Source organism: Pleurodeles waltl, chromosome 10 (genome assembly GCF_031143425.1).
Source record: "Pleurodeles waltl isolate 20211129_DDA chromosome 10, aPleWal1.hap1.20221129, whole genome shotgun sequence".
NCBI lineage: Eukaryota > Metazoa > Chordata > Amphibia > Caudata > Salamandridae > Pleurodeles > Pleurodeles waltl.
The window spans coordinates 615,213,462-615,240,878 of record NC_090449.1 but is presented as its reverse complement, the minus strand read 5'-3'; positions in this window follow the sequence as shown (position 1 = coordinate 615,240,878).

Sequence of the window (27,417 nt, the reverse complement as noted above, 5' to 3'; positions counted from 1 at the left end):
TGGTTGTTATGTTGTAGGTGGGTGTGGGTGTTGTGTGTGCAGGGGTGCAGTGTAGGGTACTTGGTGGGGTGGGGGTGTTTAGTTGTATGTGATGGTTGGTTGTGATGTTTGTGTGTTATTGTTATTGTGTATTGTGTTGTTTGTGCAGTTGCATGGTGTGTGCTGAGTGAGATGTGTATTTGTGCCTAAAGTGTAAAGGTGGTGTCTGTCTATTTTTACCTGCTCTTGGTGTATGCGATTGTCGTTTGGGTTTCAAAGGATTGTGGGTTGTGTTATATAATGCAGTGAGTAGGTGTGTCTGCTGTGTGTATGTGTATCAGGTGTGGGGTTTTCAAACTTGCCAATGTGGTGTTGTATTCAGTCTGAAGTTAGTTTTGGTGCACAGCAGTTCACGCCGCCAATGGTTTTCCACTGTGGTAGAACCACTGTGCTGTTTTGTGGGTCGTAATCTGGTGGGTGGTAAATTGTCGGACTGGAGGTGCTGGTGGTGGAACTGCCTCTTTCCCACCCACCTGTGTGCTGGCGGTGTCAGATTTACGGTCTCTAGCGTGCGACTCTTAATATGGCACTTGGATGACCACCAACATGGTGGTCTTTCGGTGCCCGCCACTGCAGCGGTCTTCCAAAAAGACTGTCAAAGTCATAATGAGGCTCTTAATCTCCCCATGCCTAAAACCAAAATAATTGTGTCCTTGTGTAATGTAACTGATCCTCCTGTGAAGCACTCCAATCCCTTCAGGTCAAGTATGCACTATATAAAACTACAAACAAAACCTGCAAAAAATACGTGTTTTGCACATTTCTGTCATTGGGCTATACTTGGGCTACATCTGGGTCATATTTGTGCTACATTTGGGCTCTTTTTCCTCTGGTGGCCATCTTGGGAGACTTTTTTTGTTATGAAGCTCCCTAGTTTGCACCTTTACTGCAGTATCCTCAGTAGAAAACGCTTTCGGTTTTCCACTTTGATTCCATAAAAATGGGGTCCAGATCCGCCACACTTTTGGAATAAAATCAGAATGTTAACACTCTAGTTGCTCATTAGAACACTGAAGTAAAGCTGCTTCTCACAAGGGAGTTAAAAGGCAGTCTGCTGCTGATGTTGAAAGTGTGTGTTTTAGTCTGCATGTCAGAATGTTTTGATGAAATAAAAGAGGAAGATATTTGATAACTCAATTAAAATATGTCCTATTTTTTCTTTCTGAGAATGAATTTCTTTCTACAGCACTAACCATAATTTATATGACAAATTAACCCTCTCATTTTGTTCCTTTCTAAATTAAATGTTTTATGTTTTACCAGTTTGATTCTATCAAAATGGCTTCAGTTGTACCACACTTTTGTTATAAGTAAGATTGTTAGCACTCTAATTGCTCTTTAGAACACTCTGGGAGGTTTCAGCAGAACACAAGGGAATCAACTGACAGGCTGCTCCTCTAGGAAGTAAAGTGTTTTACTGAGAATGTCAGACTTCATTCTCAGATGACTGAGAAAGATAGTGAGAGTTTACACAAAATATGCTCTAATTTTAGCTTCTGGAGTACCTTCTATAACCTCTATGGGAAAATCATGAAAAAACTGTTTCCTCTCAGGCATGATTCATGAAATTCCAGCAGAAGGCTTTTTACAGGGTAAGATCACCTTAGAACACTCCACCATTCCTAATATTAGTATGGTACCATCAACAAATGATTTATGTTGCAACTAAAATCTGTTATCATCTTTTATATGTTCTCCTTTTTGTGACCCTAAAAACCTGCTGTTTACTACAATACATTCCAAAGGGGCCCAGTCATGGCTGCCATAGCATGATATACATGAAGACAAGAGAGGCTTTTAAAATTAGCGGTATACTCTATAAGCAAGATAGCTATTTTACAGTATATATAAATATATTTTGGCACTGAATCACCTTATATATTGGTGATTTAGAAAGAAGTTAAAAATCCAACATGAATTCAAATGTTACGATGTTGAGTTTGAAAAGCGAGCACTGAAATAAATTCAAAGTGTTTCTTCCATGTCCATTGTGTGCTCAGTGACAGGAAGTATGACGTTTTGTTATAAAAATAATTTGTAAATGGCAGTCCCCCTATGTGTGATCAAGGCTCGGGGAGCCAAAACACATTAATGGCGACATGGCAGCATTTTAATAAATACATTTGCAACCAACTTAATTTAAAGTGCTGGAGTCTGTGCTGTGAAGATAAAGCTCGGATAGATTTCGATAGTGTATTGGGCAGCCAGCCCACGTTCCAGCACCGCTCTCGATTAGAAGCACTGCACATGTGTGGCGACAAAATAAAGTATTCTGAAAAGGAAAGCAGTGGAGCCCCCACAGGCTAGGAATACTCTGAGGGTTGACCGTCAGCAGTCGTAGAGTCTGAGGAACTACAATAACGGGTTACTCCCCCAGGTAATGAGAGCCATTGTAGGAGAGGGAGAACAAGTGTTGTTGAGGCACGACTGAAGTTGCATTTCTTGTATTATTATCGTAGTGCCAGAATATGTCAGCCAAAGCAGTAAAGGAGAGGGAGGAGGAGCGAGCTAAAACATTTTTTCAAGACAATGTGGATGTTGCTGGACCGAGCATGGGAAATTCAGTCAGAAGCCCCAAGAATAGTGAGAGCTTAACGGTTAAATTAAGGCAATTAGAAAAGTTTATCACGAGTGAACAGACAAAATGGTGGGAAAGTAAATCTCTTCAGAGAATTTGGAGGTTGGCAGAATCCCAAAAGGATTACGCATTTTGACAGCACCAAGTTTTGAGAATCCACACCCAAATATGCTCAATGAGTGGCCACAGAGAATGCGGAGGCGTCAATCCTCTTTACTCAAATTTTAATCAAATATGCTGACTTGGCCAGACAATCATTATTACAGGAAATCAACATGCTGGATATTGAGTTGGCTAAAGAGACAGTGTTGTGAATCAGTCTTCCATGTGAAGTAATAAATCCCACAGTGAAACAAACAGATCCATAACCAAAGTTTATTTCCATTGAAGATAAAAGAGCCCGCAACTAGTGCTGCCGTAGTCCTCAGGATCTTGTCTCAACTGATTTCTCAGAGGACGACGACACCACGATTCAGTTTCAAACACTTTCAAACTTAAACATTACACGTGCCACTTTAAACATTCTACATACACGAGGCACCCTTTTGAACATAAATAAAATGACAAACTTAACTGGACTATAACCTCGAGCACATTCGAAACCGAATGCACTCGGGCACAGAACTAATTACTTCATAAAGACTCACACTACAACACCTCCCCCCTATTAAAATAATAAATCACCTTCCCATTAATGGATTTAAAAAATATATATAATAATAATAATAAATAAACTCATGAAACATAGTAGTCCTTAAATTTGATAGGCATTCCTACATTGCATTTCTCACTAACAAAGTTGTGCAAATCAATTGCAGAATTTGCTTGATGTAGCAGCTGACTACAATCTGCAGGAACAGATGACACTGCTTCATGCTCCAAAATCAGACACATCAGAATTGCAATTATCACAACTAGTTTATAGGTCCTCAATAAATGCAAAACTTGACAAAGCATCAACATCCTTGGCTGCTAAAATTTTACTTGCTTGAAGAGGAGTGATTTTGATAATATCTCTTTTACTCCACCAGCCTTTATTCTTCAACAAAACTGAACCTTTTGACACTTTCTCAACCTGTACAGGAGACATGAATTTTGAATGACCTTTCCTCACTCTCTAGGAACTTTGACAAGTACCCAATCGCCCACCATAAAATTAACAACCTTAATTCTGTGTTTCTTAACAAATAATTCCTGAGACCGAACTTGATTCCTTAACACTGTTGCCTTTAGTTCAGATAAATCTTCCAACCTGTCCTTGTTGAACTTCCTCATCCAGTCTGGACAAATGGCACACCTTGGAAACCTTCTGCGTAAAAGCACGAATGGACACACCCCTGTAGTACTTTGGGGAGTAATCAAATATGACCACATTTTCTGTTCATAAACCTTTGTTATTGCTTGCCGACCTAAACAAGCAATTTGTTGTTAAAAAAATCCCACCATATCAATGTCTTGGTCACCATACGCCTTAGGATGTACATCAGATTCTCTCAATGTCACAGAATCTTTCCAATGTAATTTGAACAACGTATCAGAAATGAGGGTGATAGGGGCACCGGAGTCACACATCATTTGAATAGTAATAACATTCCACAAATTCCACAAACAAACAGGGTCCTTGATCTTGCCGTCCAATTCAATATCAACATCCAGAGTTAGGACTAAATTGGACAAATCACAAGGCACCTCTTCAACTGGCACTTCCACACTATGAACTTTCATCACACTTTTGCCCATCCTACGTACAGCATGAAAATGACCAATTTTCTTGCATTTTGTGCAACGCTTACCCATAGCTGGACAAAGCTGAAAATTACCCAAATGTGACTTTGGACCACACCTGTAACAAAAAGAATTATTTTTCATCGGGTAACTTTTAACATTTCTATTAAGCCTGAGGTGAACTGAATCAACCTGATCATTAAGTGAATTAACAGCCATAGAAGACATTGCAGAGCTATCCATTGCCATTGCACTTGTAGAAACAATAGAACGTTCTATACTTTTTGCCAAATCTAAGACTTCATTTAAAGTTGGATCTCTACATGTAAGCAACCTTTCTTGAACTTTTCTTGAATAACAGCTATACACAAATTGATCATGCAAAGAAATGTCTAGTGATGTCCCAAAATTACATGTGGAAGCTAAATGTCTCAAGGCAGAAACACATTCTTCAACAGATTCATCTACAGCTTGCTTCCTTTTAAAGAAATTAAACCTTTCCAGAAGAATACTGGGTTCTTCTGAAAATTTATTTTGCAGACGTGCAATTGCCTCCGCAAACTCATCACAATCACCAGCAGCATCTGGACAATGATGAAATACGGGCAAATTATCAAACACTTGTTGCCCTTCTTGGCCCAAATGACTGTAGAGAATGGCAGCTTTGCGTTTCGGTTCAAAGTCATCTGCGCCAACGGCAATTAAATATTTCCTGAAAGAACTTAACCAAAAGCACCACTTGACTCTGGCTTGCCAGGATGTGGCAAGAAAGCATTTATGTTGGCAAAATTTGAATTGGTCATGCTAAAAATTTGCTGAGCAACTTGTCTATAATGAAGAAGAAAGTACCTCAATGTAAAATCCTGAAGATGTGTCTGTCAACAATACATACAGTAAACAGAGAACAGTAAACAGGCTAGAACAACTGAACAGGTGTGCCTGTCACCGGAGAACAGACAAAATCCAGCGTTGAAAACCATAAAATGCTTGTTGTATAAATACTGTACTAGACATGCATTGAAATGCAGTGTTGAAATCGACCGTGGAAATCCTGGAAGTAAGCTGGGTAAAACCTCAAAACGTAGAAACTGGAACAGCAATCAAGTGCGAGGAATAAGAAAGAAAACATCCAGCAGAAGTAAGTTAATCCATCACCTCACCCGTCGAGATAAAACAATCCAGGAGAAGGAAAAACTGGAGAAGGTACTCTACATCAGCTCCGTGAGTAACGATCACACAGGATACAATAAAAAGCACTAAAATGTAGTTGCAGGCTCAAAACAACTCGTCGCCAAATATGTTGTGAATCAGTCTTCAATGTGAAGCAATAAATCCCACAGTGAAACGAACAGATCCATAAACAAAGTTTATTTCCATGGAAGATAAAAGAGCCCGCAACTAGTGCTGCCGTAGTCGTCAGGATCTTGTCTCAACTGATTTTTCAGAGGACAACGACACCACGATTCAGTTTCAAACACTTCCAAACGTAAACATTACACGTGCTCCTTTAAACATTATACATACACGAGGCACCCTTTTGAACATAAATAAAATGACAAACTTGACTGGACTATAACCTCGAGCACATTCAAAACCGAACGCGCTCGGGCACAGAAATAATTACCTCATAAAGACTCACACTACAACAGACAGATCGAGAGAGAACCAAGGCAGAAATAAAAAATAGATTGGAAAAGCAGGAACAGATCATAATTAGCAGAAACACTCAAAAATTCAAACGAGACAGGATTGATTACAAGCATGGACAGATTTTCACTTTTTCTCATTGAATCGATACAATTAGAAGACAGAGGTTATCCGAAAGTAATTGACAAAGGCAAGAGATACACAGTGATACACCATTGTTGGTAAGCTCGAAGGTTGAAACAGGTACAGATGAATCTTTATCTAGGGATCAAATTAAAGATGTCCCCACTGTAGTAGATGAATTGCATTGTTTACAGTTGAACATGACTCACAATTTGAGATCCAGAAAGAAAGATCCAGAAAGAAAGGAAGATGAAAAAAACCAGAAGACACAGTGTATCAGAGAAAAAAAGGCCACGACAACAAAGGAAAATGAAAGAACTGCAAATAAGCGGTGACTCCACTTCAATTATCAATCTGTCAGATACAACTTTAAGTCAAGCAGAGGAACACATTTTGAAATTAGGTCTGTCCTTCTGTCTTGAAAAGACCTTGAATTATGCACCAATGCAGGTAGAAGTATATAAGTTCATAAGAACATTGAAACTCCAGAAATGTTATGCGATGCAGGTGAAGAAAAAAACTCAGCAAATTAATAAAGCATCACACAGTAATTAAAATGTGCAAGTGTCAGAATTGATATTATTGATGTGATTAAACAACTTGAGACTGAAATACAAGGAGTACAAGAGGATATAACAGAGAAGAAGGTCATTTTCTCAGAGAACTTGGAAGTGTATGATGAAACTACAATACCATTTAAAGCACGATCAAGTCTTGTTACAAATCTACCTAGGGATGGTTTAGACATTTTTCTGAATTGGTAACCCAGGAACTAAAATATCTGCAAAGGTCTAAAAGCACTCAACAGTTAAAATGTAATGCAAATAGAGTTGCGTACAGTAAATTGAGAAACTACAAGCAGATGCCAATTTAGTGATAAGAATTGCTGACAAAGGCGGGAACATTGTACTTTGGCCATTAGAACTATAGATGCAGGAAGCAACCTGCCAATTGAATGATACAGAATGTTATGCAAAACCATTTTTTTTAAGTGAAGGAAATCAAGGTGAAATTTCATAATTAACTGACAGAGTGGCGAAACAAAAACAATGGTCTTTTGACTCAGGAAAATACCGGAAGTGCATAAACAAACCCAAAACACACTCCGAAAGGCCTATAATAGTAGCAATAGGAAGCTTACTAGAGAATACATCACAATATGTGCAAAATTATGTCAAAACTCTCCCGTCATACATTCAAGACACTGCGGATTTTCTAAAATGGATCTTTGATATTTTCTGGGAAGATGATTTTCTTTTGATTTCTATAGATGTGACTTTGCTGTACATGAGCATAAGGCACGTGATGGTTTGAATGCCATGCAACATTTTATCAGTGTAAGACTTTTGGCATTACTAAGACACACAGAAATGATAGTTAGCATGGGAATATGGTGCCTTGAAAATAACCTTTTCTTGTTCAACAATCAAATGTACAAGCAGCTACCAGCTAACATTAGAAGAAAAATCATGAATCAATACTGCCATGTGGTCAAGAGTGACCCAGTGATAAGCTCCATGGTTCCTCCTAGGGTGGGGTGCACATTTATGAAGGCAAGGTTGATGCGTGATGACCTGGTGAGGAGTTATCAAGTTGAACACCAGAAGAGCACCTGGCTCAAAGGCAGTAAGGGTTTTTGAAAATGCATTAAGTGTAGAGCGTGTGAGTATGGTGTAAATTGGATACACTTCAGTACACCACTGAAAAAATCCCCACAACTCATTAAGGGCTCATATGATTCTAAAACAGATGATGCAATTTATGTACTAGAATGCCCTTGTGTGCTACAGTTTGTGGGGAGTACCAAACTCCAAGTTCACTAATGAATCCTGTAACATGTTCGAGCCATTATTCATAGAGATAAGACATATCCAGTTGCAAGGCACTTTGCCTTGGTCCATGAAAACGATGATAGAAAACTTGTGTATTTTGTTATTGGTGCAGTGCCTAGAACAATTCAGAGGCGCAATTGAGAAAAAGATCTTAGAAAACTGGAATCGATCTACATTATGAGACTAGATAGTAAAAGTCCAGGGGGGCTCAACATTGAAGAGTTCTACACACAACTATGATTGTGGTTGATTAAGAATTGTTGATCAAGGGTAACTATGAATAATGTCTCCACATTGTATTATTAGCCATGATTGTTTAGATTTGAGATATTTCTTTTCCCTTCCTCCATTCTCTAGACTGCATGGGCATGGGGGCTTATTTCCCTTTTTTCATGATAAATGTGCAATATTGAATTTTGGGTAATCATATTTATCACACAAGGAGTGTTTGGATAAATGATATGCCACTTTTTCAACTTTAGCAATAAGCACAATATGTTTATTGTTAATAACTGTGAGATGTACAGTAATTAGTAAAGTGTAATGCAGGGGCTGTATTTCTACAATATTTGAGCTTTCCTGTCTTTTCTTTTTTTTTCTTTCTTCTCTTTTTCCTTGATTTTCTATATTTAATTTGGATTAATATGATTTGTGACTACATAATTTCTGCCTTACTTCTGACTCTGTCTATAGCAGAAGTTAGCGATTTTCCCAGTAGGACTTAATGCTGTTCATGTAATAAGCCTTGAATTAATTTCAAGACAAAAGTGGCTTTTTGAATTAGTGTTATACTCTATTTTCGCAAACTAGATATTTGACAGAATATATATTTTTTTGCACTGCAGCACTTTACAAATTGGTGATTTAGAAAGAAGTTTAAAATCAGACATGAATTGAAATGTCACAATGTTGATTTTGTAATTAATTCAAAGTGTTTCTTCCATGTCCATTGTGTGCATAGTGATGTGTGGTATGATTTTCTGGTATAAAAGTAATTTGTAAATGGCAGCCCCCTCATGTGTGATCAAGGCTTGGGAGAGCCGAAATGCTTTATTGATGACATGGTGGCATTTTAACCCCTTCTGTGCCCAGGACGTAATGGTTACGTCCTGAGGCACAGTGCTGCTGTGCCCAGGACGTAACCATTACGTCCTGTGCACAGAGCCCAGAGGGAGCGCTCTCGCTCCCTCTGTGGGGTTCCCCCCCACCCCCCCAAGTCAGGGATGGAAGGGGAAGCCCTTCCCCTCCCACCCCCGACCCCCCCAACCCCCCCTCTGACGTCAGCGCGCGAGCGCGCGCTGATTAGTCACAGGGTCTCCCCCATCGCGCTGGAAGCAGAGCTTCCAGCGCGATTGAAAAATAAATGCTTTTGCATTTCTTTTTCAATCCCATGGGGGAGGCCCCGAGAGGCTTCAAAGGGAAGGAAATGTATTTCCTTCCCTTTGAAGTCTCTCACAGGTTTCAAAAGCCGGATTGCTTGCAATCCGGCTTTTGAAACCCCACTGGACACCAGGGATTTTTTTTTTTTTCAGTGAAATTGGCAAAAGGGAGCGACCCCTTGGGCAAGGGTCGCTCCCGGGGGGGCATTTTTTTAGGAAGGCCTTTTCTGCCCCCCCTGGGGGCAGATTGGCCTATTATTAGGCCGATCTGCCCCCGGGGGGGCAGAAACCTCTAGGCACCAGGGACCTTTTTTTTTTTTTTTTTTTGTGATGATTTCTTTTTTTTTTAGGTGGGGAGCGATCCCTTAGGCAAGGGTCGCTCCCCTACGGGGCAATATATATTTAGGCCATTTCTGCCCCCCTTGGGGGCAGATTGGCCTATTTTGATGAGGCCAATCTGCCCCCAAGGGGGGCAGAAACCATTAGACACCAGGGAGTTTGTTTTTGCGCGCGAATTTCACGCAACGGGAGTGACCCCTTTGGCAAGGGTCGCTCCCAGGGGGGGCATTTTTTTGGGAAGGCCTTTTCTGCCCCCCCCTGGGGACAGATCGGCCTATTATTAGGCCGATCTGCCCCCAGGGGGGGCAGAAACCTCTAGGCACCAGGGATCTTTTTTTTTTTTTTCTTTTTGTTATGTTTTCTTTTTTTTTTAGGTGGGGAGCGACCCCTTAGGCAAGGGTCGCTCCCCTAGGGGGCAAATCATATTTAGGCCATTTCTGCCCCCCTTGGGGGCAGATTGGCCTATTTTGATGAGGCCAATCTGCCCCCAAGGGGGGCAGAAACCATTAGACACCAGGGAGTTTTTTTTTGGCGTGAATTTCACGCAAGGGGAGCGACCCCTTAGGCTAGGGTCGCTCCCTGGGGGGGGGGATTATTTTAGGCCATTTCTGCCCCCCTGGGGGGGGTAGATCAGCCTATTTTGATTCGGCTGATCTGCCCCCAAGGGGGGCAGAAACCACTAGGCACCAGGGATTTTTTTGTTTTTCTGTTTTACAGATGGGGAGCGACCCCCTTGGACAAGGGTCGCTCCCCTGGAGGGGCAAAATGTATTTAGGCCATTTCTGCCCGCTTTGGGGGCAGATCGGCCGATTTTAGGTCAATCTGCCCCCAAGGGGGGCAGAAACCACTAGGCACCAGGGATCTTTTTTTTGCGCCGTCACACAAGGGGAGCAACCTTGTAGTCAAGGGTCGCTCCCCGGGGGGGTGGGGGGGGCCAAATTATTTTAGGCCATCTCTGCCCCCCCTGGGGGCAGATCGCCTTATTGGTATTAGGCCGATCTACCCCCAGTGGGGGGCAGAAACCTCTAGGCGCCAGGGCAAATTTTTTTTTGGTGTTTTTTTTTTGGTTTGGTTTTTTTTTTTTAGAGATGGGCAGCGACCCATCAGGCAAGGGTCGCTCCCCTGGGGGGCAAATTGTATTTAGACCATTTCTGCCCCCCTTGGGGGCAGATTGGTCGATTTTAGGTCAATCTGCCCCAAGGGGGCAGAAACCACTAGGCACCGGGGATTTGTTTTTTGGCGCCAATGTCACGCAAGGGGAGCGACCCCGTAGGCAAGGGTCGCTCCGGGGGGTGAGGGGGGTGGGTGTTCGGGGGCAAATTTATTTCAGGCCATTTCTGCCCCCCCTGGGGGCAGATCGGCCTATTATTAGGCCGATCTGCCCCCAGGGGGGGCAGAAACCTGTAGGCGCCAGGGCAATTATTATTATTATTATTTTATTTTTTTTGTTTGTTTTTTTAGAGATGGGGAGCGACCCATCAGACAAGGGTCGCTCCCCTGGGGGGCAAACTGTGTTTAGACCATTTCTGCCCCCCTTGGGGGCAGATTGGTCGATTTTAGGTCAATCTGCCCCAAGGGGGCAGAAACCACTAGGCACCGGGATTTGTTTTTTGGCGCCAATGTCACGCAGGGGGAGCGACCCCGTAGGCAATGGTCGCTCCGGGGGGGGGGGTGGGGGTTCAGGGGGCAAATGTATTTTAGGCCATTTCTGCCCCCCCTGGGGGCAGAAACCTCTTGTTGCCAGAGCAAATTTTTTTTTTGTGTTTTTTTTTCTGTTTGTTTGGTTTTTTTTAGAGATGGGGAGCGACCCATCAGGCAAGGGTCGCTCCCCTGGGGGGCAAATTGTGTTTAGACCATTTCTGCCCCCCTTGGGGGCAGATTGGTCGATTTTAGGTCAATCTGCCCCAAGGGGGCAGAAACCACTAGGCACCGGGGATTTGTTTTTTGGCGCCAATGTCACGCAGGGGGAGCGACCCCGTAGGCAATGGTCGCTCCGGGGGGGGGGGTGGGGGGGTTCAGGGGGCAAATTTATTTTAGGCCATTTCTGCCCCCCCTGGGGGCAGATCGGCCTATTATTAGGCCGATCTGCCCCCAGGGGGGGCAGAAACCTCTTGTTGCCAGGGCAAATTTTTTTTTAGTGTTTTTTTTTTAGTTTGTTTGGTTTTTTTTAGAGATGGGGAGCGACCCATCAGACAAGGGTCGCTCCCCTGGGGGGCAAATTGTGTTTAGACCATTTCTGCCCCCCTTGGGGGCAGATTGGTCGATTTTAGGTCAATCTGCAACCACTAGGCACCGGGGATTCGTTTTTTGGCGCCAATGTCACGCAGGGGGAGCGACCCAGTAGGCAAGGGTCGCTCCGAGGTGGGGGGGTGGGGGGGGGTTTGGGGGTGGCAAATTTATTTTAGGCCATTTCTGCCCCCCCTGGGGGCAGATCGGCCTATTATTAGGCCGATCTGCCCCCAGGGGGGGCAGAAACCGTTAGGCGCCAGGGCAAATGTTTTTTTTTTTTGTTTTGTTTTTTGTTTGTTTGTTTTTTTAGAGATGGGGAGCGACCCATCAGACAAGGGTCGCTTCCCTGGGGGGCAAACTGTATTTAGAGCATTTCTGCCCCCTTTGGGGGCAGATTGGTCGATTTTAGGTCAATCTGCCCCCAAGGGGGCAGAAACCACTAGGCACCGGGAATTTGTTTTTTGGCGCCAATGTCACGCAGGGGTAGCGACCCCGTAGGCAAGGGTCGCACCTGGGCAGGGGGGGTTTGGGGGGTCAAATTTATTTTAGGGCATTTCCCCCCCCCCCGGGGCCGGCTGAGCTAGAGGCCAAAATCCATATGTAGGCACTTTGCAAAAAACACCTCTGTTTTCTGTGAAAAAATATGTTGTGTCCACGTTGTGTTTTGGGCCATTTCCTTTCGTGGGCGCTAGGCCTACCCACACAAGTGAGGTACCATTTTTATGGAGAGACTTAGGGGAACGCTGGGTGGAAGGAAATTTGTGGCTCCTCTCAGATTCCAGAACTTTCTGTCACCGAAATGAGAGGAAAAAGTGTTTTTTGGCCAGATTTTGATGTTTGCAAAGGATTCTGGGTAACAGAACCTGGTCAGAGCCCCGCAAATCACCCCATCTTGGATTCCCCTAGGTCTCTAGTTTTCAAAAATGCGCTGGTTTGCTAGGTTTCCCCAGGTGCCGGCTGAGCTAGAGGCCAAAATCCACACGTAGGCACTGTTTTCTATGAAAACATGTGATGTGTTCACGTTGTGTTTTGGGCCATTTCCTGTCGCGAGCGCTAGGCCTACCCACACAAGTGAGGTATCATTTGTATCGGGAGACGTGGGGGAACGCTGGGTGGAAGGAAATTTGTGGCTCCTCTCAGATTCCAGAACTTTCTGCCACAGAAATGTGAGGATCATGTGTTTTTTTAGCCAAATTTTGAGGTTTGCAAAGGATTCTGGGTAACAGAACCTGGTCCGAGCCACACAAATCACCCCATCTTGGATTCCCCTAGGTCTCTAGTTTTCAGAAATGCACAGGTTTGGTAGGTTTCCCTAGGTGGCGGCTGAGCTAGAGGCCAAAATCTACAGGTAGGCACTTTGCTAAAAACAGGTCTATTTTCTGTGATGTGTCCACGTTGCGCTTTGGGGCGTTTCCTGTCGCGGGCGCTAGGCCTACCCACACAAGTGAGGTATAATTTTTATCGGGAGACATGGGGGAACGCTGGGTGGAAGGAAATGTGTGGCTCCTCTCAGATTGTAGAACTTTCTGCCACAGAAATGTGACGAACATGTGTTTTTTTAGCCAAATTTTGAGGTTTGCAAAGGATTCTGGGTAACAGAACCTGGTCCGAGCCACACAAGTCCCCCCATCTTGGATTCCCCTAGGTCTCTAGTTTTTAGAAATGCACAGGTTTGGTAGGTTTCCCTAGTTGGCGGCTGAGCTACAGGCCAAAATCTACAGGTAGGCACTTTGCAAAAAACACCTCTGTTTTCCTTCAAAAATTTGGTTGTGTCCACGTTGCGCTTTGGGGCATTTCCTGTCGTGGGCACTAGGCCTACCCACACAAGTGAGGTATCATTTTTATCGGGAGACGTGGGGGAACGCTGGGTGGAAGGAAATTTGTGGCTCCTCTCAGATTCCAGAACTTTCTGCCACAGAAATGTGAGGAACATGTGTTTTTTTAGCCAAATGTTGAGGTTTGCAAAGGATTCTGGGTAACAGAACCTGGTCCCAGCCACACAAGTCACCCCATCTTGGATTCCCCTAGGTCTCTAGTTTTCAGAAATGCACAGGTTTGGTAGGTTTCCCTTGGTGGCGGCTGAGCTACAGGCCAAAATCCACAGGTAGGCACTTTGCTAAAAACAGGTCTGTTTTCTGTGATGTGTCCACGTTGCGCTTTGGGGCGTTTCCTGTCGCGGGCGCTAGGCCTACCCACACAAGTGAGGTATCATTTTTATCGGGAGACGTGGGGGAACGCTGGGTGGAAGGAAATTTGTGGCTCCTCTCAGATTCCAGAACTTTCTGCCACAGAAATGTGAGGAACATGTGTTTTTTTAGCCACATTTTGAGGTTTGCAAAGGATTCTGGGTAACAGAACCTGGTCCCAGCCACACAAGTCACCCCATCCTGGATTCCCCTAGGTCTCTAGTTTTCAGAAATGCACAGGTTTGGTAGGTTTCCCTAGGTGGCGGCTGAGCTACAGGCCAAAATCTACAGGTAGGCACTTTGCAAAAAACACCTCTGTTTTCCTTCAAAAATGTGGTTGTGTCCACGTTGCGCTTTGGGGCGTTTCCTGTCGTGGGCGCTAGGCCTACCCACACAAGTGAGGTATCATTTTTATCGGGAGACGTGGGGGAACGCTGGGTGGAAGGAAATTTGTGGCTCCTCTCAGATTCCAGAACTTTCTGCCACAGAAATGTGAGGAACATGTGTTTTTTTAGCCAAAGTTTGAGGTTTGCAAAGGATTCTGGGTAACAGAACCTGGTCCCAGCCACACAAGTCACCCCATCTTGGATTCCCCTAGGTCTCTAGTTTTCAGAAATGCACAGGTTTGGTAGGTTTCCCTAGGTGGCGGCTGAGCTACAGGCCAAAATCCACAGGTAGGCACTTTGCTAAAAACAGGTCTATTTTCTGTGATGTGTCCACGTTGCGCTTTGGGGCGTTTCCTGTCGCGGGCGCTAGGCCTACCCACACAAGTGAGGTATCATTTTTATCGGGAGATGTGGGGGAACGCTGGGTGGAAGGAAATTTGTGGCTCCTCTCAGATTCCAGAACTTTCTGCCACAGAAATGTGAGGAACATGTGTTTTTTTAGCCACATTTTGAGGTTTGCAAAGGATTCTGGGTAACAGAACCTGGTCCCAGCCACACAAGTCACCCCATCCTGGATTCCCCTAGGTCTCTAGTTTTCAGAAATGCACAGGTTTGGTAGGTTTCCCTAGGTGGCGGCTGAGCTACAGGCCAAAATCTACAGGTAGGCACTTTGCAAAAAACACCTCTGTTTTCCTTCAAAAATTTGGTTGTGTCCACGTTGCGCTTTGGGGCGTTTCCTGTCGTGGGCGCTAGGCCTACCCACACAAGTGAGGTATAATTTTTATCGGGAGATGTGGGGAACGCTGGGTGGAAGGACATTTGTGGCTCCTCTCAGATTCCAGAACTTTCTGCCACAGAAATGTGAGGAACATGTGTTTTTTTAGCCAAATTTTGAGGTTTGCAAAGGATTCTGGGTAACAGAACCTGGTCCCAGCCACACAAGTCACCCCATCTTGGATTCCCCTAGGTCTCTAGTTTTCAGAAATGCACAGGTTTGGTAGGTTTCCCTAGGTGGCGGCTGAGCTACAGGCCAAAATCCACAGGTAGGCACTTTGCTAAAAACAGGTCTATTTTCTGTGATGTGTCCACGTTGCGCTTTGGGGTGTTTCCTGTCGCGGGCGCTAGGCCTACCCACACAAGTGAGGTATCATTTTTATCGGGAGACGTGGGGGAACGCTGGGTGGAAGGAAATTTGTGGCTCCTCTCAGATTCCAGAACTTTCTGCCACAGAAATGTGAGGAACATGTGTTTTTTTAGCCACATTTTGAGGTTTGCAAAGTATTCTGGGTAACAGAACCTGGTCCCAGACACACAAGTCACCCCATCTTGGATTCCCCCAGGTCTCTAGTTTTCAGAAATGCACAGGTTTGGTAGGTTTCCCCAGGTGGCGCCTGAGCTACAGGCCAAAATCTACAGGTAGGCACTTTGCAAAAAACACCTCTGTTTTCCTTCAAAAATTTGGTTGTGTCCACGTTGCGCTTTGGGGCGTTTCCTGTCGTGGGCACTAGGCCTACCCACACAAGTGAGGTATCATTTTTATCGGGAGACGTGGGGGAACGCTGGGTGGAAGGAAATTTGTGGCTCCTCTCAGATTCCAGAACTTTCTGCCACAGAAATGTGAGGAACATGTGTTTTTTTAGCAAATTTTGAGGTTTGCAAAGGATTCTGGGTAACAGAACCTGGTCCCAGCCACACAAGTCACCCCATCTTGGATTCCCCTAGGTCTCTAGTTTTCAGAAATGCACAGGTTTGGTAGGTTTCCCTAGGTGGCGGCTGAGCTACAGGCCAAAATCCACAGGTAGGCACTTTGCTAAAAACAGGTCTGTTTTCTGTGATGTGTCCACGTTGCGCTTTGGGGCGTTTCCTGTCGCGGGCGCTAGGCCTACCCACACAAGTGAGGTATCATTTTTATCGGGAGACGTGGGGGAACGCTGGGTGGAAGGAAATTTGTGGCTCCTCTCAGATTCCAGAACTTTCTGCCACAGAAATGTGAGGAACATGTGTTTTTTTAGCCAAAGTTTGAGGTTTGCAAAGGATTCTGGGTAACAGAACCTGGTCCCAGCCACACAAGTCACCCCATCTTGGATTCCCCTAGGTCTCTAGTTTTCAGAAATGCACAGATTTGGTAGGTTTCCCTAGGTGGCGGCTGAGCTACAGGCCAAAATCCACAGGTAGGCACTTTGCTGAAAACAGGTCTATTTTCTGTGATGTGTCCACGTTGCGCTTTGGGGCGTTTCCTGTCGCGGGCGCTAGGCCTACCCACACAAGTGAGGTATCATTTTTATCGGGAGATGTGGGGGAACGCTGGGTGGAAGGAAATTTGTGGCTCCTCTCAGATTCCAGAACTTTCTGCCACAGAAATGTGAGGAACATGTGTTTTTTTAGCCACATTTTGAGGTTTGCAAAGGATTCTGGGTAACAGAACCTGGTCCCAGCCACACAAGTCACCCCATCCTGGATTCCCCTAGGTCTCTAGTTTTCAGAAATGCACAGGTTTGGTAGGTTTCCCTAGGTGGCGGCTGAGCTACAAGCCAAAATCTACAGGTAGGCACTTTGCAAAAAACACCTCTGTTTTCCTTCAAAAATTTGGTTGTGTCCACGTTGCGCTTTGGGGCGTTTCCTGTCGCGGGCGCTAGGCCTACCCACACAAGTGAGGTATCATTTTTATCGGGAGACGTGGGGGAACGCTGGGTGGAAGGAAATTTGTGGCTCCTCTCAGATTCCAGAACTTTCTGCCACAGAAATGTGAGGAACATGTGTTTTTTTAGCCACATTTTGAGGTTTGCAAAGGATTCTGGGTAACAGAACCTGGTCCCAGACACACAAGTCACCCCATCTTGGATTCCCCCAGGTCTCTAGTTTTCAGAAATGCACAGGTTTGGTAGGTTTCCCTAGGTGGCGGCTGAGCTACAGGCCAAAATCTACAGGTAGGCACTTTGCAAAAAACAGCTCTGTTTTCCTTCAATAATTTGGTTGTGTCCACGTTGCGCTTTGGGGCGTTTCCTGTCGTGGGCACTAGGCCTACCCACACAAGTGAGGTATCATTTTTATCGGGAGACGTGGGGGAACGCTGGGTGGAAGGAAATTTGTGGCTCCTCTCAGATTCCAGAACTTTCTGCCACAGAAATGTGAGGAACATGTGTTTTTTTAGTCAAATTTTGAGGTTTGCAAAGGATTCTGGGTAACAGAACCTGGTCCCAGCCACACAAGTCACCCCATCTTGGATTCCCCTAGGTCTCTAGTTTTCAGAAATGCACAGGTTTGGTAGGTTTCCCTAGGTGGCGGCTGAGCTACAGGCCAAAATCCACAGGTAGGCACTTTGCTAAAAACAGGTCTGTTTTGTGTGATGTGTCCACGTTGCGCTTTGGGGCGTTTCCTGTCGCGGGCGCTAGGCCTACCCACACAAGTGAGGTATCATTTTTATCGGGAGACGTGGGGGAACGCTGGGTGGAAGGAAATTTGTGGCTCCTCTCAGATTCCAGAACTTTCTGCCACAGAAATGTGAGGAACATGTGTTTTTTTAGCCACATTTTGAGGTTTGCAAAGGATTCTGGGTAACAGAACCTGGTCCCAGCCACACAAGTCACCCCATCTTGGATTCCCCTAGGTCTCTAGTTTTCAGAAATGCACAGGTTTGGTAGGTTTCCCTAGGTGGCGGCTGAGCTACAGGCCAAAATCTACAGGTAGGCACTTTGCAAAAACCACCTCTGTTTTCCTTCAAAAATTTGGCTGTGTCCACGTTGCGCTTTGGGGCGTTTCCTGTCGCGGGCGCTAGGCCTACCCACACAAGTGAGTTATCATTTTTATCAGGAGACGTGGGGGAACGCTGGGTGGAAGGAAATTTGTGGCTCCTCTCAGATTCCAGAACTTTCTGCCACAGAAATGTGAGGAACATGTGTTTTTTTAGCCAAATTTTGAGGTTTGCAAAGGATTCTGGGTAACAGAACCTGGTCCCAGCCACACAAGTCACCCCATCTTGGATTCCCCCAGGTCTCTAGTTTTCAGAAATGCACAGGTTTGGTAGGTTTCCCTAGGTGGCGGCTGAGCTACAGGCCAAAATCTACAGGTAGGCACTTTGCAAAAAACACCTCTGTTTTCCTTCAAAAATTTGGCTGTGTCCACGTTGCGCTTTGGGGCGTTTCCTGTCGCGGGCGCTAGGCCTACCCACACAAGTGAGGTATCATTTTTATCGGGAGATGTGGGGGAACGCTGGGTGGAAGGAAATTTGTGGCTCCTCTCAGATTCTAGAACTTTCTGCCACAGAAATGTGAGGAACATGTGTTTTTTTAGCCAAATTTTGAGGTTTGCAAAGGATTCTGGGTAACAGAACCTGGTCCGAGCCACACAAGTCACCCTATCTTGGATTCCCCTAGGTCTCTAGTTTTCAGAAATGCCCAGGTTTGGTAGGTTTCCCTAGGTGGCGGCTGAGCTACAGGCCAAAATCTACAGGTAGGCACTTTGCTAAAAACAGGTCTGTTTTCTGTGATGTGTCCACGTTGCGCTTTGGGGCGTTTCCTGTCGCGGGCGCTAGGCCTACCCACACAAGTGAGGTATCAGTTTTTATCGGGAGACGTGGGGGAACGCTGGGTGGAAGGAAATGTGTGGCTCCTCTCAGATTCCAGAACTTTCTGCCACAGAAATGTGAGGAACATGTGTTTTTTTAGCCAAATTTTGAGGTTTGCAAAGGATTCTGGGTAACAGAACCTGGTCCCAGCCACACAAGTCACCCCATCTTGGATTCCCCTAGGTCTCTAGTTTTCAGAAATGCACAGGTTTGGTAGGTTTCCCTAGGTGTCGGCTGAGCTACAGGCCAAAATCTACAGGTAGGCACTTTGCTAAAAACAGGTCTGTTTTCTGTGATGTGTCCACATTGTGTTTTGGGGCGTATCCTGTCGCGGGCGCTAGGCCTACCCACACAAGTGAGGTATCATTTTTATCGGGAGACTTGGGGGAACATAGAATAGCAAAACAAGTGTTATTGACCATTGTCTTTCTCTACATTTTTCCCTTCCAAATGTAAGACAGTGTGTAAAAAAGACATCTATTTGAGAAATGCCCTGTAATTCACATGCTAGTATGGGCACCCTGGAATTCAGAGATGTGCAAATACCCACTGCTTCTCAACACCTTATCTTGTGCCCATTTTGGAAATACAAAGGTTTTCTTGATAGCTATTTTTTACTCTTTATATTTCAGCAAATAAATTGCTGTATACCCGGCATAGAATGAAAACCCACTGCAGGGTGCAGGTAATTTATTGGCTCTGGGTACCTAGAGTTCTTGATGAACCTACAAGCCCTATATATCCCCGCAACCAGAAGAGTCCAGCAGACGTAACGGTATATTGCTTTCGAAAATCTGACATTGGAGGAAAAAATTACAGAGTAAAACTTAGAGAAAAATTGATGTTTTTTTCACCTCAATTTCAATATTTTTCTTTTTCAGTTGTTATTTTCTGTAGGAAACCCTTGTAGGATCTATACAAATTACCCCTTGCTGAATTCAGAATTTTGTCTACTTTTCAGAAATGTTGCGGTTTCTGGGATCCAGCATTGGTTTCATGCCCATTTCTGTCACTGACTGGAAGGAGGCTGAAAGCACAAAAAATCTTAAAAATGGGGTATGTCCCAGTAAAATGCCAAAATTGTGTTGAAAAATTGGGTTTTCTGATTCAAGTCTGCCTGTTCCTGAAAGCTGGGAAGCTGGTGATTTTATCACTGCAAACCCTTTGTTGATGCCCTTTTCAGGGAAAAAACCACAAGCCTTCTTCTGCAGCCCATTTTTCAATTTTTTTTAAAAAAAACAAAATTTTCACTGTTTTTTGGCTAATTTCTTGGCCTCCTTCTGGGGAACCCACAAAGTCTGGGTACCTCTAGAATCCCTAGGATGTTGGAAAAAAAGGACGCAAATTTGGCGTGGGTAGCTTACGTGAACAAAAAGTTATGAGGGCCTAAGCGCGAACTGCTCCAAATAGCCAAAAAAAGGCTCGGCACAGGAGGGGGAAAAGGCCTGGCAGCGAAGGGGTTAATACATTTATTTGCAATCAACTGAACTTGAAGTGTTGAAGTCTGTGCTGTGAAGATAAAGCTCGGACAGATTTCAATATATATGTATATATAAAACCTGATCTTAATAAAGAAGCACAATAAGAAACTGAAAGAAAATTCCATGATGAACTGAGAATACAATTGAATAAATTAGAGACGGTCTATCAAAATAAGAAAGGTACAAACATTTCAGCACGAAAAAACAGGCTATGACAGCGGGCAAATTTTAACTTTCTCTAATAAATTTGATCAATTATAAAGACAATGCTTCAGTGAAAAGAACAGGCTGGGGGGGGAACCAGTATACTTAGAAGGCAACGTACCCAGCTCTGAGGTGGATACTGAAATCGATGAAGTGCCAGTAACGGGCCACCCAGTCCCCTCTGTCATAAAAGAAGAATTGGATTTTTTATGAAGTGGGCACAGGGTCAACCTGTGCCCAAGAGATTCAGCAGCTTAAAAAGGCACCAAGAGAAAAAGGTAGAGTGGGAGGCGGAGGCAGCACCACAGCAGACAAAGAGTAGTAGTCTGGTGGAAGAGAGCAGAAGTGGAGCAAGAAACTGTAGTTATGGAAAATGACAACAACAATGGTATCATTAATCTAACAGACATCATTTTGACCAAAGAGATAGACGATATTCTCAATTGGACCTGCCATAGTGCCCTGCTAACTAAATGGAGTGTACCCAAACAAGAATAGATCTGTTTAAGTTCACCAGGCTATCAAATAAAAAAAGATCTTCATGATGCAACGAAAAAAGCATCAGTGTGGCATATGGCAAAGATTAGTGACCAAGACTCACTCAGAGTAGCTGACATGACCCTATGGGCCATGCTTGGAGAATGACATTCTTGGCACTGATGAGCTGGTGACAGTAGAGGCATGAATTATTAATTAATGGAGAGACAACAACAGAACTCATACTTAAATCACAATTTGTACCTGGAATGTCAAGGGATAGGGCTGATCTACAATGACTTGGTGATTCAAGATTCAAAGCAAATGTATGTCAATCTGAGTAGTAAACAATCAAAGACCCATGATCAACATCAATATTATCCATTGATGGAGAAATTGAAATCCCAATCTGATTGCATCATCTGGAACTCAGATAAAGGAGGCAATCTCGTTCTGTGGCCCAAAGAAAAATATATGGCAGAGGCTAACAAACAGCTCAACAATGATCAGTGCTAAGTTAGATGTAAATGCAAGGATGAAGGAAATATATGTGGAATACAACCAGGAGCTGATGGACTGGTGGGACCAGGGAATCATTTCATATGATGAATATCAATTCTTGAAAATTGATCTACCAAAGACCCCTCTATTATACTTCATACCGAAGGTACACAAGGACAAAAGCAACCCACCAGGGTGCCCAATCAGCTCAGCCCTCTGGAGTGCTTTCGAGAACACTTCCAAATATGTGGATTACTTTCTACATTATTTTGTGAGTGCCTGCCTTCATATATTGAAGACGTGAGAGACTTCCTCAAGAAAATGTATGATCGACCTTGGGAGAAAGACTACCTCCTAATGACTATGGATGTGACAACAATATACACCTGTGTACAGTATGCTGATGGAATACATGCAGTGCAACATTTTCTAGGTGGCAGACCTTTAAATCTTTGGAAACACACACAAATGTAATTAAAAATGATTCAAAGATGCTTAGAGAGTAACATCTTTCTATATATCAAGGAATTGTTTCACCAACTTGGGGGGACAGCAATGGGCACCTGCTTCGCCCCGGCTATGCACATTGGCATATGGGCTGGTGGGAGGAGCAGGTGGTTCAGGTTAAACACCATTAGGAGTTGTTTGAACACATTGTACATTGGAGTAGATACATTGTTGATCTCTTTATTGTGTGGAAGGGCACTAGGGTAAGCACTGAGAGATTTGTGGAGAAAATAGGTAAAAATGAACTCAATTTTCAATTCACAAGTACTATCCACCCAACAGAAGTAAATTATCTGGATCTCACTGTGTATATCAAGAATAACAGATTGGAGACAAAATTATATAGAAAGCCAACCTCAGGTAATACGTTGTTGCATACATCAAGCTTCCATCCATGTAGCTGATTAATAGCATCACTTATGGGGAGAGCCTATGGGTCAAACATGATTGTAGTGAAAAAGATTAGGAAACTTGGTCGTTATATGACTTATCTAAGAGATTTGTAGCCAGGGGCTACTCTAAGGGTTGTATTGAGGAAGCACAAAGAAGAGTTAGGGCTCAATCAAGAGATTAGATACTCTTTAGTAAACAGAAGGGAAGGCATGGCAGAATAGATCTGCACTTTAGATTTATAACTACCTTCAACAAACAAGAAGGAAGTGTGAGATCTATACTACAAAGACACTGGCATCTAATAAAAAGCGATCCAGTGATAGGCAAGTTAGTGCCATATAGACCAGGTATGACCTTCAGAAGCGCTAGGGGATTACAAGATAGTCTTGTAAAAAGTAGCCCAGAAGTCAGTAGCTCTGATAAAAGTACTTGGTTGGATCAATGGCGGTCACTGCACGCTGAGGTGAGTGACCCCTGACCTGTTTTGGCCAGGTGAGCACTCCCCGCGCGCAAAGCACCACCTGGCCTTGCCCGTGTCTCCCCACCCCGCCCTCGCTGCTGCCAAGTGATCGAGGCCCTCCCGGACTTGATCATCCCTGGCGTCTAATGGTAAGCGTTAGTGTTGTAGTGCCTGTTTAATATTGTATTCATTGTATTCACTGTTTATTTGTATTTTGCCTATTTCCTGTGTGCGCCTGTTTTTTTTCTCCTGTATTTGTGCTGCTCTCTGTGCCTCCTCTCCCCCCCAGCACCTCGGCTCCCCGAGCCGTCTCCCCTTTCCCGCCGCTGCGTCCCTGCAGCCCGCCCCCCTCACGCCCCCATTCGGCCCGCCTCCCAGCTGCTTCTCCCTCCCACCTTCCCCTCTTAATGGCGGAGGCGCACCAGAGCAAGCCCGTCTGTGCCCGTCCGCGCCTGGACCACACCCAGCGCCAGGACCCTTAGCCCCGGCGATCCCCACATCGCCAAACTCCGCTACGACGCCAGCGCCCTCCTCGCACTCAACACTAGCCAGAACACCACCTGCTTCCAGGCCACCCCGAAGCGCACCCACGGACCCTTCTCCTGACGCACCTGCAGCTTCACCTGTGACACAGCCACTAAACTTCCAAGGACCGGAACCAATCACATCCACTGCACACTCCTCAACACCCGCTCCGCACGCAAGCATGCCATCAAACTCTGAGACCTGCTCAACATCACTGCCCCGACGTAGCCTTCCTGACCAAAACCTGGTGGAACGACTCTTCAGCGCCCAACATCGCCATAGCCATCCTGGACGGCTACAAGATCACCCGCAGAGATCGTGACAATGGAATCGGAGGAGGACTAGCCATCGTCCACAAGTCTACCCTCAAAGTCCACACCCACACTGTCGACACCCTCAAGACCGCCGAGCACCTCCACACGCTTAACCCCATCTTCTCCACAAGCACCCACGTCGCCTTCAACCTCACCACCGAACTCCACTGGACCGACCACCACTGCATCCACTTCACCTTCAAGAAACAAACCAAGCACCACCGCACTCAACAACCCCCCGTCGCTGCTGGAGCAAAGTCACCGAGGATCAGCTGACCAGCACCCTTGCCCAGAACCTGCCAACCGAACCCACCCGCCCAGACAAGGCCGCTCACAACCCCAGACAGTGAATCAACGACTGCGCCAACCTCCTCGCACCACTCAAGAAGCCCACCAACAACCAAGCCAGCAAGAAATCAACCTGGTTCACCGACGAGCTCCAAAACTCCAAGCGCAACTGCCGTAAACTAAAGAAGATATGGCTCCACATACGCACACCTGCCAACCATGCAACTCACAAGGATGCCACCCGCAGGCATCACCAACTCATCAGACAAGCCAAGAGATCCTCCTTCAAAGACCGCCAGGATAACAACCCAAATGACAGCAAAGAGCTCTTCAGCATTATGAAGGAACTCTCCAACCCCAGCGGCAACATCAACGGCATCCCACCCTCTCAAGAACTGTGCGACTCACTGGCCACTTTCTTCCACCGGAAGATCACCAACATCCACGACAGCTTCAACACCACGTCCACCCCGACCACTCCAGACCCCACCTCCGGGAACACCACCCGTACCAACCGCCTGACCTCCTGGACCAACGTCAACGACAACGAAACACGCAAGATCATGAACTCCATCCACTCAGGATCACCGTCAGACCCATACCCGCACCACGTATACAACAAAGCTGATGCAACCATCGCACACCATCTACGGAAGATCATCAACATCTCCTTCAAAACAGCGACTTCCCCGGAAAGCTGGAAGCACTCCGAAATCAACGCCCTCCTCAAGAAGCCCAAGGCCGACCCCAAGGACCTCAAGAACTTCCAGCCCATCTCCCTACTCCCGTTCCCAGCGAAGGTCATCGAGAAAATCATCAACACGCAACTGACCTGCCACCTCAAGGCCCGCCAACACAACCTCAACATCATCTCCAACGCCGACGACACCCAACTTATCCTCTCCCTAACTAAGGACCTGCACACTGCCAAAACCAACCTCCACGAGGGAATGAAGGCCATCGCCGACTGGATGAGAAGCAGCCGTCTGAAACTGAACTAGGACAAGACAGAGGTCCTCATCCTCAGGCCCACCCCCTCTGCCTGGGACTACTCATGGTGGCCAACCTCGCTGGGAACCCCACCGACACCGACCAGCCACACACGCAACCTTGGATTCGTCCTCAACTCCTCCCTTTCCATGTCTAAGCAGGTCAACTCTACCTCCTCCTTCTGCTACAACACCCTCTGCATACTCCGCAGGATCTACAAGTGGATCCCGACCGAAACAAGAAGAACAGTGACACAGGCCCTCATTAGCAGCAGGCTAGACTATGGCAACGCACTCTATGCAGGCATCCCAGCCAGCACCTGCAACGCCTACAACGCATCCAAAACGCCTACGCCCGACTAATCCTCAACTTGCCCCTCTGCACCCACATCACCCCCCCACCTGAGAGACCTTCACTGGCTCCCTGTCGACAAGAGGATCACTTTCAAGCTCCTCACCCATGCACACAAAGCACTCCACAACGCCGGACCAGCCTACCTGAACAACAGACTCAGCTTCTACACCCCCACCCGACAGCTCCGCTCCGCAAACCTCGCCCTCGCCGTCGTTCCCTGCATCCAACGTAAGACCTCCGGTGGCAGATCCTTCTCTTACCTAGCCGCCAAGACCTGGAACACCCTCCCGACCAGCCTACGTCAAACCCAAGACCTGCTCACCTTCAGAAGATGCCTCAGGACCTGGCTCTTCGATCAATAGCAGCACCCCCACCCAGTGCCTTGAGACCCTCGCGGGTAAGTAGAGCGCTATATAAATACAATGATTGATTGATTGATTGTCTGTGTGCTTGCGATAGGTAGGAGAATGGGGGTTTGGATTGGAAAGAGAGAGGTGGAGGGGGTGGAATGTGGGGAGTGACTGGCTGCTATCAGTGGGGAGGCCAAAATCTGAAAAGATCTCTGTAGGCCAGACATGGCACAATGACTGCCTTCCAGGAAAGCATTGGTCTGCTGGCAGGCTGCCCCATAGAGATGTTCCTCAGGAGGCCAATAGCCTCCTCACTCATGGCAGCAGCAGTAATAGGGGCCAGGGAAGAGGTGCCTGTGGCAAAGAAGATACAAACCCTCGGGTGAGCGGGCACGCCCAACTTGTTGGGGAGCACCAGCGAGGGTGGCGGACAAAGATGGTTCAGGATTATGTCCTGATGGGTCTGCCCCCACTAGGGAGTGGCCACTGGAGGTGGAAACCGATTATGAGGATGTAGATCCGGTCCCCTCCGTGACATTTCCCTCACCCTCTGGGCCACTGGGTCCCTCTGTGTCAGTGTTGCCTTGACCGGAGGAACAGTGGCCAGATGTTTCCCCATTTGGCTGTGCCCTGTCTCCTTCACTTGCCTCGGCTGATGCTGAAAATACAAAGAGAAAAAGGGTCATCACATGTTCCTGATCAGAATTGAACAACATCTGTGATTAGCAATCATTACCATGATGAACAAACTCCACCAAAGTGGGCCCTACATGTACCATACCATACGCATGCAAGCCATTTGAACTGTCAACAGTTGCCGAAGGGAAAATCAGGATCTCAGACATCTACAATTGCATGGCTGAATTTCTGCAATCACAGTAACCATTGAACAAGTAGGATACCAAATCACTTTCAATGCTTTGCATCATGGAGCATACCTCAATTACCTATTGTGATTTAATCGTAGGCTGAGGCCAACTTCATTCACACAGATTCGACACAAGGTCATGCACACATTTATTTGTCACATACACAATAACACAACAATGTGAAATGATGTTCCCAGAGCATTCCATGTTGCTGACAACAGTACAGTAGCCTGGAGCAGGTGACATGGAATTACTCTTGTCACACTGGAAACATATCAACAACGCACACTTCTATTTGTCCCAATGGAGTCATGGAGGTAGTACTAATGTTGCTCTGATATGCTACACATTTGGCATGGAAATGTACACTGTAGACATCATGTACAAATTGACAGGGCGATTTGTCCCTAAACTCTACAACACAGTGACATTGACAGGGAGATATGGCCCTAAAATCCACAACACAATGAATCAGCAAACCCCAGGGAATTCACCACTAATGTCTGGCACCCCTTAGAATTAGATACTCTGATTGCATCAGTAGACATCATTAGACCTTTGTATGTTCGAGAGGCCCACAGAATTGCAAATACCAGTAGAAGGCCCTCAAAATATTGCCCAATGCGAAGCTACATCACTGTTTTCATTTGGGTCCTGCAGGACCCAGTCTACATGAA